Source organism: Hetaerina americana, unplaced genomic scaffold, assembly GCF_022747635.1.
Source record: "Hetaerina americana unplaced genomic scaffold, ioHetAmer1.1.p SCAF_13, whole genome shotgun sequence".
Taxonomy (NCBI): Eukaryota; Metazoa; Arthropoda; class Insecta; order Odonata; family Calopterygidae; genus Hetaerina; species Hetaerina americana.
The window spans coordinates 3232331-3245639 of NW_027286403.1; positions in this window are offsets into that span (position 1 = coordinate 3232331).

Here is a 13309-nt window from a genome sequence, read left to right on the forward strand (position 1 = left end):
TTATAAACTGGTGAAGACATTTCGGAATAAGAAAAACAAAATCCCTCAACGTCCGAGATGCTAATGGAAAGATACTTACAGATGATGAAGACATTGGAAAGAGATGAAATGAATCCATTGAAGTTCTCTATCAAGGGACCGAACCACTTGAAGGTGACTTAATTATAGAAGAAAGCGTGATAGAAGAAGACGAACGTGGCCCGAAGACACCGAGAAGTGAATTCGCCCGAGCCGTGAAAGATCTGAAGAAAAACACGGCACCGGGCGGGATAAATTAAACGGAGAAATTATCAAAGCACTCGGGGCCAATGCAAAGGATGCCCTATTTGAAATAATGAAAGATATCTATGACAGTGGAAGACTACCTGAGGACTTGGAGAAGAGTGTAATGATTGCATTACTGAAGAATCCTAGAACAGACAAATGCAAAGAACATAGAACATTGAGCTAGAAGAAAGCCTCTCGGAAAACCAATTCGGATTCAGGAAAAACCGAGGAGCAAGAGAGGCAATACTCAGCTTGAGGGCCGGAAAATTGATCCATGTTAACAAGCCATTCATTATATGTGGCATTCGTAGACTTGGAGAAGGCCTTCAACAATGTTGAATGGAACAAAATGTTCAAGACACTAGAAGTGCTTGGAATGGAATACAGCAGCAGAAGAATATTCCATCACTTCTACAAGAATCAGGTAACAACAATGCAAACGAAAAATGGAAGAAAAATAGAAGCCAAAATAAGCAAAGGAGTTTGACAAGGATGCAAACTCTCGCCGGAACTATTCGACATATATCTAGAAGAGGCAATAAAGGAAGCATAAGAATTGGGCATCAAAGGAGTCAAGGTGAATGGCGAAGAAATTGACATGCTGCGGCTCGCAGACGACATCGAAGTAGTAGCAGAGACGCGTGAGGACCTGCGCAGTGGGAAAATCCTTGTGTGCGGAAGAGAGAAGCTGATTGCAGATATCACAATTCGAGGAGTGAAACTAGAGCAAGTGGAATCCTTAATCTACTTGGGCAGCAGTATAACTTGGGATGGAAGAAGCTCGACCGACATCAAGCGAAGAATACCCCAAGCAAAGAATGCGTTCATTGAGAAGAGGCAACTACTATGTTCAAAGAACATAAGATTGCAAACAAGGAAGCACTATACGGATCGGAAACATGGAATACTGGGTAAGTGGACCAACGGAGAATAGAAGCATTTGAAACATGGCGGTAGAGGAGATTGCTAAAGATTAAATGGACAGAAAAAGTGAGAAACGATGAAGAATATAGAAGAGCAGAAGAGGAAAGGACCATATGGAGAGCTCTACAGCAAAGAAGAACTAGATGGATTAGACATATCTTGAGGCGCAATGGATTAGTTAGAAACATAATAATAGGAACAATTGAAGGAGAGATCCCGCAAGAAAGGCCAAGAGACAAGTATACAGGGCAAATTAAGAAGGATGTAAAACAGGGAACCTATCAGAGGGTGAGGGAATGAACACTACGAATACTTTGTATAGAATCAAAGCATACATATGTGAACGAACGAACATTGAATATTATTTTTGGTAAGAGTAGATTTAGTAGAAGTTGGGTAATTTTTACGGTCTTCGGCAACGATTTGCAAAACAAATTGTTTTTCACTTGAATCTTTTGTGAGAACGCTATTGCATTCCTAAATTAGTTTGACACCTATTTCTGCAAAATCATTCACCACAACTGTCTTCTCCAGTTTTTTAATTGAACTTTTGTAACAAGCATCAATATTCCATGTAGAGGGGTCATTGTCGAGGAAATCGGTGGTGATAGAGAATCTCGTGAAAAACGTTTTTTGTCCTGAAAGTTACAAAAGACGAAAACGCTATGTTTGTAAAGGAAGAAAAATCATTAAAATCATTTTGGTGCACAATGTACCTCTTTAGTTGATTTTTTCTTCTTACTCTCTTCACCTTTATCTGCTTCTGGCATAACTTGGGTCATATTTTTTTAACCGTGATAGGAACATTGTCATCAAATAAGGATAAAGCCACAGTTTTGGGAGCTAAGTACCACAAATGGTTTGAAAATGGTTTAACAGCGGTCTTACTGATTTCTGGATCAATATCCTGATAATTCAACAATTGCCGCATAAATAAGAAATCGTTATAAGGTGTATTAATTGCCTCTGGTGATAGAAACCAGGCTCGAATGTAAACTCGAGCAAGAAAAATACAAAATCTTTTTAAAGATTTCCTCTCTCCATCAGATAAATGAAATTGATCTTGAAATAGGTAAATCTTGAGTAAATAATTTGCCTTCTATCTACAATTACCTACCAACCCGAACTTCAGGCTGATTACTGTGTTTATGGTTTATATATGTATATTATTATTAGGTCATCTACCGGTTAAGGTAGGTTTTTGGATGGACACAGCCCCTAAATAAATATTTTGTGACTCCTAACAAAACACAAAATCCATCATCCTACTTTATACCAGATCCCTCTTCATCTCAGAGTACTTTTTTCCTCCCTTCATCCCGTCCAACATCCCCATTCTGTTCCTTCCCTTTCCTCGTTTGCCTAAAATTCTCCCCTCAATTACAGTCTTCAACATCCCGCTGCCGGTCAATACCGCCTTCATCCACTTCTCCTGCCTCCATAGGATTTCTCCCAACAAACCCCTCTCTTCGCCCACCATACCAAGCCTTCCTCGTTTGTTTTCTTTTCGGTCCATTTCACCTTCTCCATTCTTCTCCACACCCACATTTCAAAAGCCTACAGTCTACGTCTATCCTCCTGCTTCAATGACCACGTTTCCGCGCCGTACATAGCTACGCTCCATATCAAAGTTTTTACGAGTCTTTTCTTAACATCCTTACTCAACGTCCCTGTGATCAATTCCCTCCTCCTTGTGAAAGCCTCTTTGTTTAGCGCAATTCTTCTCCTTACGTCCCTACTACTTTGACCGTATTGGTCCAAAACACTATCGAGATACGTAAACTGTTCTACCTGCTCTAGTTTTTACCCTCCTTATTTTAATGTTTAGCTTAGCCTTTTTCTTTCTAGAAATCGCATAACCTTTGTTTTATTAATATTGATTTTCATCCCATACCTGTCGCACTGAATTTCCAATTCACTCAGCAATGCTTGCAACCCATTGGCTGACTGACAAACTAAAGCTTGGTCATCAGCGAACCTAACTGATTTTACGAATTCCCCGCCCACTTTCATTCCTACCTCCAGTTCTTCCCATGCCTCTTTAATCATTTCCTCTGCATACAGGTTGAACAGCAACGGTGATAATGGGCAACCCTGCCTTACACCTCTTCCTAACACTGCCCATCCGGACTCCCCGTTCCCCACCCGCACCTGAGCAGTCTGAGACATATACAGGTTGCGGATTAGCCTCCTTTCCCTCCCATATATGTATATATATACATATATATATACACACACATATATATATATATATAGGTATGTATACACTAGCTGACCTGGCGAACTTCGTACCGCCAAACAATCAATGAACAGTTTAGTTATAACATTTATAAATCCAGAACGGTTGAACCCAATTTAATTATATTCAACTTGTTATGATAATGTAAGAAAAAAATTCAATAAAACTACAAAAATAAGTATTACAATGGTTTGTCAGAGAGACATTTTCTTTATTCAATGTATACATATATACATTCGGGTTTATTCTCTTGAGTCAAGCACCTTCAGATATAAAAAAAAAATATTTTGTTATCAGGTGCAAAACAAATAAAGTGGATGGTTTACCAACACGTGAACATGCCACATAATGAGTGACCATGAGAAAAACATGGGTTTCTAGATTCAGACCACAAACACTCAACGAATGGCCTGGTGATTTGTTCATCGTCATCGCGAATGCAACACGAATAGGAAATTGTATTCGTTTAAACTCTTAGGCCATATCGGTTGGGATCATGGGAATCCTCGGAATGAGAACTTTTTCATCGTTGGATTTTCCTTTGAGTAAAGTAGCGTAAATAACATTGATCATCAGTTTTTTTAATCACCTAACGCGTTCCATTGCATAGTTTTGGTTGGCTTAGGTTTCGAAGCATCATGACCATCAAGCCAATCTTCAGCTCTAAATTGAGCTTTGGTAAGCCAGGCACATTCAAGGAGTTTAAAAATTCAAGTGGATACTTGGTGACTTCGTATTCGTCTGTTACAAAGTCAATAGATTTGAATGAATGCAAAGGACCAACGATTTGTAGTGAATTACGAAGTTTAAGTCATCCACATCTTTGTTCTTAGCCGCCAAAATTGCTCACTCCCTCAACCATTTGTGATTTTTGTGGTTATCAATGATGTTAGCAACACTTTGTTGATGAGCTCATCTTTCGATGAAACGACATTGAAAAAATTCCGAGGAAATGAAATCAATCCGCTCGATTCGTCGACAGGAAGACGGCCATTACCGATAGACAGCAATTGCTTGGAGAAATCATCAGCAGATGGATCGTTCAGCAATGCAACTCTCATGTTTGTTCTCAGTTGAAGTTTCTTCACATAGCGCCACAGATTTGATGATTTAATGCATTCATTTATTTCATCGGCAGCAGTTGATCTTGGAATGAATAGTAGTGTTTGGCCGAAATCGCCAGACAGTAAAATAATGGCGCCACCAAAGCATCTCGAGTCATTGCGCAGATCATTCAATGTCCAGTCAAGTGATTCCAATGCGCGTTTGTGCGCCATCGTGCATTCCTCCCATATAATTTTAGATGCTACTAAAATTTTGGCCATTGCGGACTGTTTCGAAATGTTACATGTCACTTGTTCAGAATTGTGTAGGTTTAACGGTAACTTTAACGCTGAATGAGCCTTACGGCATCCTTCCAACAATGTGGCCGCTATGCCAGGAGAAGCAACTGCTACGATAATGTCCAATCTCGCAAGAACAGTGTTCAAAAGCAATGATATGATGAATGCCTTCCCAGTTCCACCAGGGGCATCCAGGAAAAATAAGCCACCAGTTTCATCATCAATTGCCTTCATTAATGTATCATATACTTCCTTCCGCTGGGGGATCAGCAGGGGTATATTCGTTTGAGCTGATTATGTTCCGAAGCCTAATTGCATTATGGGTTTGCTGGGAAGGTTAGATCATCTGCGTCGCGGCATAATAATATGAAGCAAACAAATTGACCGGTAACCTAAATGCTTGTTTGTTGTCTGTGATTTGTTTACAGACACTATAGTGGCGTGTCAACTCGAGCTGGGATTAGCTCGAATTTTCTCGAGTTGAATTCTCAACAATTCTCTTTATGTTTATAATATTGTTACGAAGCTCAGTCATTAAATTGGTAAAAACAAAACAAATCATTGATACGATATTACGATACGATACTTTTACGATATTTTAACAGTTATTCTGCTATTCTGGGCTGAGACGAATCCAAAAAAAAACAAATATAATTGAAATCAGTACAGCCATTCTAACTCCACTAATAAACTGCCCCTCATGAGATAATACATGTCTTCAATCAACAGCAAAGCCTGGTTATGCATCTCCTTATTTTACTCCATACCAAGATTTCTTGAACCTACACGAATTCGATGTAAAACGTTTTCTGACAGGTCACGTGAATTGGATGGGAAGCATGTCGAAAGGATGATAGCAAATTATGTGCGTATCTGACTTTTACGATACGACACTTCTAATGTGTTCATTAACCCAGATATCCTTCACGGAGTCCCTGTAACCCCGTGAGGGATTCCACTTTGGGTTTGAGTGTTTGTACCTGTAGTTGGTCACAGGCGAGGAAGTAGTATTCCCGCAAACTACGACAGAATATAATTCTGTTTGAGAGGTTGTGGTCAGCCACTGTCGTGCAATTTCTTTTCCCACAAACCATCACAACAAATTTAGTTCTCATTCCGAGACGAATGATGCAAAAGACGAGCGTCAGTAGAACGCACCCCGGGATCACCATGAACCGCGTCACCTTGCTTCCGACGTTGAAATTTCTTTAATGAAGCGTTACCATGACATATTTTACGATACGTTATTACGATATGATAGGATTTTACGATACGATATTACGATCCGATACTTTCACGATATTTTAATGGTTATTCTGCTATTCTGGGGTGATATGAATCCAAAAAACCATGTACCGTTAAAATAGACGATACGATACGATATTTTACGGTACGATATTTTAATGGTCATTTTGCTATTCTGGAATAAGTCGTATCGAAAAAACCAAGCATCATTAAAATCGGTTCAGCCGCTCTCGAGTTATAAATGGTGTAACTAACACGATTTACGACTTTCTTTTATATATACATATAAAATAACAAATACCTCCTAGTTGTATTCTATATTCCTCTCGATTAATAATCTAATTACTGCAATGGCATCACGCGTACAACTTCCCTTCCTAAACCTAAACTGAACATCCCGTAACAAATCATTTGCCCTACCCTCTATCCTTTTGTTTATGATCCTGAGAACAACTAGTCTACCCACTAGAGTCACGAAAACTATGATACCGAATCGCATGACATGGCCTCAAAGGACGTCCTTGTCATCACAATAGTTGAATTACACAAAAAGAAAGAGAGGTTTTCCCATTTCGCAATAAATATTTCAAATTTTTTTTTATAAATATGATAGAAAATGATTGAATATCATTTTATTTTGCTAACTAGTTAAGAAAAAACATCCCTGCAAGTACTCTTGGTTCTGACAAAGTATCCAGTCATTTAGTGCTCCAAGTAACCCAAGGAAAGGTTCAAACGAAACTACAGGGGCAAAACGCCGCCCACAATGCATATACAGTGGCGCACCCAAAAGTGGTAGGACTGATTTTCTCTGGCGCGAACGGAGCGGTGGAGGGGGGTCTGCCTGGCAGGGTAAGGTGGAGGGGGCTCTTAGCAACAGACCGACACCAACCTCAGTCGCCTGCGGGCTGGCGTTGAGTGAGGGCACCATTTTTAGTGAAGCAAGTTTTTTGTCCGCGTCGAAAAACAAAATGAATCTGAATTTAGAGCAACGTTATTCCGTGAAGTTTTGTGCGAAACTCGTTGAAGACGACCATCGCTCCGGACGGCCGACACGAATGTGGACAGAGTGAGGACACTGCTGAACACAGACCGACGCTTAACCAGTGAAGAAATTGCAGACCAGTTGGGTATGTCTGCATCCAACGTCCAACGCATTATTTCACAGGATTTGGCCTTGCGCAAGGTGTGCGCCAAGATAATGCCGAAAATTCTGCCATGGCGCGCTCGTCGTCAGAAAGCTCCTGGCCAAATATGGCGTTGCCACGTTGCCGCACCCGCCCTATTCTCCCGATCTGGCACCACCGGACTTCTTCTTCTTCCCCCTGATGAAAAGACAGCTCAAGGGACGACGTTTTGACTCGATAAAGGCCGTTCAAGAGGCTTCGACGAGGGTCATCAACGGCATCCCCAAAGAAAATTTCCAGCGGGCGTACGGGGAATGGGAGCAACGTTATACTAAGTGTGTAGCAGCTCAAGGAGCATGCTTTGAAGATTATTAAGTCGATGTAAGTATATCGTCAATAAAATTCTTGTAAAAAAATCAGTCCTACCACTTTTGGGTGCGACCCTGTAATTTGACTATTTCCACCATTCAAGGGGGGTGGAAAAGTTTCTCGCAACATTGTATTGCGGAACGTGTATATATTTGTTGGTGTTTGCAAATGCGAATGATATGGATAACAGATAAAAATATATGATTCACAACTCCTCGTTGTAAGAATTAACGGTATCAATCCAATGATAAGCATATCTAATTCCGAAATGAGATCGCCTTGGCACATGTGAGTGGAGGCACATTATGGTTGTTGGAGCGCTTAGATTTTATCTCCATATAAATAATGACGTCACTGCGCGTCGAATTATTTGTGAAAAGCAAACCCGTAATCGATAAATATATTCGAAAATATATATGGTGTATTTCTTTTTGTTTGCAACTCGATTGCGAAAAATTCCGGCTTTTCCCTTCGAGTGTCAGCTTTCAGCGAGATGTTTCGAGAGAAATGGCATGCTGTTGCCATCTAAGTAATGATGTCACAGCGTAATGACGTATTTATGAAAAGCAAACTCTAAAGTGTTAAGTCTATTCGATGTTTATAAGCGCGTGCATTTTTTGTTTGTAACTTAATTTAGAAAAAAAAACTCCGGCATTGCATTTTAGTTTAAGTTTAGCTAGTTAGTTTTACAAATCAGCGTGATTTTTGTTTTCATTCCGCATGTGCTCTTTTAGAACGCTGGTGGGTGATATATCACTCGCCGACTGCGTCGCGGGTGTAGGTGTCTCGTTGCAGCCCTCCCTGTGCCTTTTCTAATTTTTAGTTAATTGGAATTTCTGTATAGAATTTTGATTCCGCGTGAGGTCTTTTAGAACGCCGGTGGGTGAGTTGTCACTGTGGGTGTCTGTCTTTAACGTAAGGGATACAGGGCATTTGGAATTGAAATTTGGTCACTTTTATCTAACCTCAGATTTATTTCAAGTTATTTAATTTTTCCGAAAGAGGGAAGCGTATTAATATGGCAGTTGATCATCACGGGCACTGGAACAGGTACGAATTCGAAGCAACAATTGCGCAGCGAATTGCTCTGAGCGTGAAAGTTATCAAATGCTATCTCTTCTCAAGCCCCGGCCCCTTCTTTCTTTAAAAGGACCATATCAGACAACTCTTTTGTCTTTGCGAATGTACACTGCGGCCGAGACCAAATGTCAAAACAAAATCGTGGTGACCGGGCTGCTTGTTGTTTGTTTTCTTCGAATCCTAGCCAGCAGCTCAGGATGACATCATTCTTTCCACGGCAGGGGAGAGCGAGCGTCCGGTCGACCCCCCCTGGATGTCAGTCGTGATAGGGGAGGCGCAGCCGTAAGGTTGGAGTCGCTGGCATCGATCATTTCGCTGTGAATCCTCAGGGGAACACGTTGATACTCTATGGGCGATCCAACGCGGAGAAGGTGATCAGTGTAATTCATTGGAATTACTGTACCGAGTTTTGATTCCGCGTGTGATTTTTCGAAGGCCGGTGAGAGATTCATACCTCACCGCCCGCGTCGCCGGTGGTTCTCGTACTCCTCTTCATCCGAGCTTTCCTGCTATTACGAGAGGAAGAAGTGGTGGATGGTGAAGTGTTACAGGTATGTAGTCTTGAGTAACATGCCATTACGAATCGTTATTAGCCGAGAACAACTTTTAGTTAACTTAAGAAACGCGGAATCTTTTCCAAGTGAGTGCTCCAATAGTTTTCTTTCGACTGCAACTACGGGAAACACGTTCTCTCATGAATTTGAGTGAACATATTAGCATTATTGACATTCAGTTGCATTTTTTAAACGAAGAAACAATTAAATATGCCTGAATAATGAAAAAATATGAAAATGTTTGTCCGTCTTTCACGTAAGTAATACAATTATTTTCAGTTTTCCTCCAATGGAATAAGAATGGGTTATGAGAATTTTGTCCTTTCATCTACCTTCATGGCTGCCTGCTAGGGAGTATGGCATGGTATGATTATCATTCCTATTATAAATGTAAATTGGTTGGATGGAGGGATTTGTGCCATACTGATGCAGAGTGTAAAGGTGGGTCCCGATTGTTGTGTGGTGGCAGTGAATGCCTAAAAATGAATACATGTTTACGTGAAGTAGTATTAACTGTGTTTGTTTTGAGGATTAAAAATGTGGCAGGCGTTGTTGATATGTTAAGCAAAATGATGAGTTGCGAGGGACTCATTTACACGAATTAGAATGTAAAAGAGTGACGAAATGTTTAGGTAGCAACAGTGAATGTATGGTCATCGATAAAATTGTACATGAGGTTGTATGAGCAGTGGAATGTATGTCATGGGTCTTTCGAATTAGTGCCCTAATGACTTCGAGCCCCGTTCTTCTTCTTCTTTCAAGAAGTCATATTCAAGTGGCTTTAGCCCATTTTAAATAAAAAAATGTATTTATTCCATATTTTTAATCAATTTTTATCTTGAATGGCTTGGGTTTACTTTCTCCAAATTGCCTTTTCACGGAGTCAGCACCAAGATAAGCCATAGCTTCAGAAGTGTGTAATTTTCCAAATAATTATAGTTAACCTCTCTTTTGTTGGGTGAGGTCTAAGATGTCTTTACGCGCTTAAATGAAAAAAAATGTTGTAAATTTTGCGTCATATGCTTATATTTAGTTAGAAACTATATTAAAATAGGAAAACGAAGATTTTTAAACAAGTGTGCCTTACTAAGTCTTGTGAATGTCTCCAAATTGTGAAAGCACGTTTTTTCTTGGAATGGACAAGCTAGAAATATTTTTGCGAACGTGACTCCGAAAAGGAAACGTTTTACAGTGATGGAAAGAATTTACAGACAATCATTTGAGCCATTATTAAAAATATTCTATTAACGACATCAGAACAAAGGTTATTACCATGATCTATGCTTACGGTAAAAAAGGAATTTATGTATAGCGTATGTATTTATAATTACAGCATTGCATACATAACTCCTTACAATCAACCGCTAGGACTTGTGGCCGTGGGTGATCATACACTAGGTTTTTTACACAAAATTCTCCCACCTATCAGCGTGGTCGGTCAACCTTATTTTGAGTTTTTATTCATCGTGAGAAAAATGGCATAAATCACTTGCTCATATGGCCTCTAAAATTTAAAAAAATTGAATCTTCCACGGTATGACGACGGGGCAAATAATATATTTCCAACATAATTGCAAAAGATGTATCCCTTCATTTTATGCAAATATGTCCGAAATCTTACCCTCGTTCCATGAGTGGTCATCAACCAAGCTTCTGTAATAATCCTGGTACACTACTCGGATTATAATTGAAAATATTTTAGAAACCTAGCTGCTCTACGTCGCAGGTGATCTAATTTGGCAATCGATGCACCTTGATGAGAATCGAAAAGACTAGCAACCAGTAAAAATACCTGGATTAATGGCTTAACCAGTAAAAATAACATTGTTTTTAACTTTTTCTGAAAGTACACGCAATAGCTTTCCAATAAATGCTAGTAATTTTTAGCTTGTCCACATAGTCCCCGAATACATTTTACACAGGAGAAGTCATGAGTGAGGGTAACGCCTGATGTATTAAATGAGGCTTACATTTTCTCTTGTAGAATTCCTGGTGTAGAAATTTTAAATGTAAACCTGTAACACGCGCTTTAATTCATCGTAATTATCTTCTTTGAACAATTTTGTTTTTTTCTTTCGGTAATCTCATTTCCGACTCCGGTACAGGGTAAATATCACATTTTCTATCATGAGGGCTCCAATTCCCATAATATTTTTTATATCTAAGATATATCGGGACTCTTTGTAGGGTAGGCAATCAATATCTTTAAGTGAAGGTTTCATTCTGCTTCCGGGAATGACCGTCGCGTAGGTTGGTTTGTTAGACAACTGTTGTCTAACAAGGCAACCTTCGCGACGGTCATTCCCGGGAGTAACATGGAACTTTCAACAGATAGACGTCGTGGAGGCCTTAAGATTAATATCTTTAAGTTTTAAAGCTATAATTGTAAATTTACGAATATTGTACAAATATTTGTTTGTTGCTTGAATCTGTTATCGGCTTGGGAATGCGGATATGGAAAAGAAACTAGGGTAACATTTACTGAGAATAAGTTTGTTTAAGAGAAGTTTTTTCTTTGTTAAATGAAGACGTTTTTTGTTGATTTTTTTGCTCAACCGGTGCAATAACAACGCATTAGGTGTACTTTACATCTATCGTTTGTCTTTATTGCAACTATACAATGTAGATGATTTCTCATGCATTACAAATAATCGTGGCGATCACTTTGTCCTTGATTTCACTCTCTTTGCTTATCCCGAGTCGAGTTACCTTTAGAAGCCCAATGTTTACTTCGTTTATTTGTATCTTTCTTGTTGTCTCCGGCGTAAATTTATGAAATTTGCATAAAATATTGAAATTAAATGAAATTATTGGCTTTTTAATTCCACACACTTTATTTAAAAAACGACCCAGGTTTCGACGTTGAACGCCATCATCAGGTAGTCCTCATAGGAGCAAACTTGGCATATATACCTTCTCATCGAGGAAGGGAGTTGGTCAGAGAGGTTGAGTAAGGGAGGGTGGAGGGGAAAATAAGTTAAACTTTAGCTGGGAGGAAAAAAGAATTACATCTTTCAGTGTCAATCGTTGACTTGGTAGAATGGCAAGTCTAGGAGTGAGAAGTGGGAGGGATACTAAATTTCGTTTGCAAGTTCGTCCTCGCAACGGACGCATTTCAAAATTTGCATGGCAATTTCTTCAAGGCATTGCTTCGCCCAAAAGCTTTCGGCATTTCATGCAATGATCCACCGATTAGACTCTATCCCTATGTCAAAATTCAATATATATAAGAAACCTAATGTAATTAAAACGTTAGCAGTAAACAATGGTTAGTCAGAAGATCTAATTAATAAACTTAACCGAAAGAAACTTACGAAAATAATCTTAAGTTACATTTACAACCCCGAATATTTAAAAGATCCCACTGCCAAATAGCGGAGAATACTCTATCTAGGGATTATTTTTTAAAAAGCAATCAAAATTTTACCTAAGGAAAAAATTAAATATGCCTTTTACAGTGGTTCATGCCTAAAGAACCTGATCTTTCACACTGAAGACAAAGTTCCCAAAAACGAGAGGGGGTGAAGTGTATGAATTAAAGTGCTCGGAATGTAACACGAAGTATTTTGGGCAAACAGGACGAAAATTAAGGAAAGGATTAAGGAAAGGACACCAGACAAATGTAAAAAAATAAGAACAGAACATCCCTATTTGTGAAGCACCTCATCGAAAGTGACCACAAACGTGACTTCGTGATTAAAATTCTTCATTTTGAAAATAAAGGTCAAAGCCCCGATGCTCTAGAGCAGTTGGAAATGTTGAAATGTGTCCGTTGCAAGGATGAACTTGCCAACGAAATTTTGTATCTTTCCAATTTCCCACTCCCACATCTAGACCTACCATTCTTCGAAGTCAACGAATGACGCCGAAAGATGTGATTCTTTTTTTCTCCCATCTACATTTCAATATTTTTTACCCCTCCACCCTTCCTTACCCTACCTCTCTGACCAACCCCCCTCCCTCGATCAGAAGGTATTTATCCCAAGTTGGCTTCTATAGGACCACTGATGATGACGTTCAACGTCGAAACCTGGATCATTTTGTAAATAAAGTGTGTGAAATTATAAAGTCAATAATTTCATTTCAGTTCAATATCCTTTTACCTTACTTGTATGAGTGCATCCATGTTTTGTTCACTGTTACATATTGACGCAAAAAATA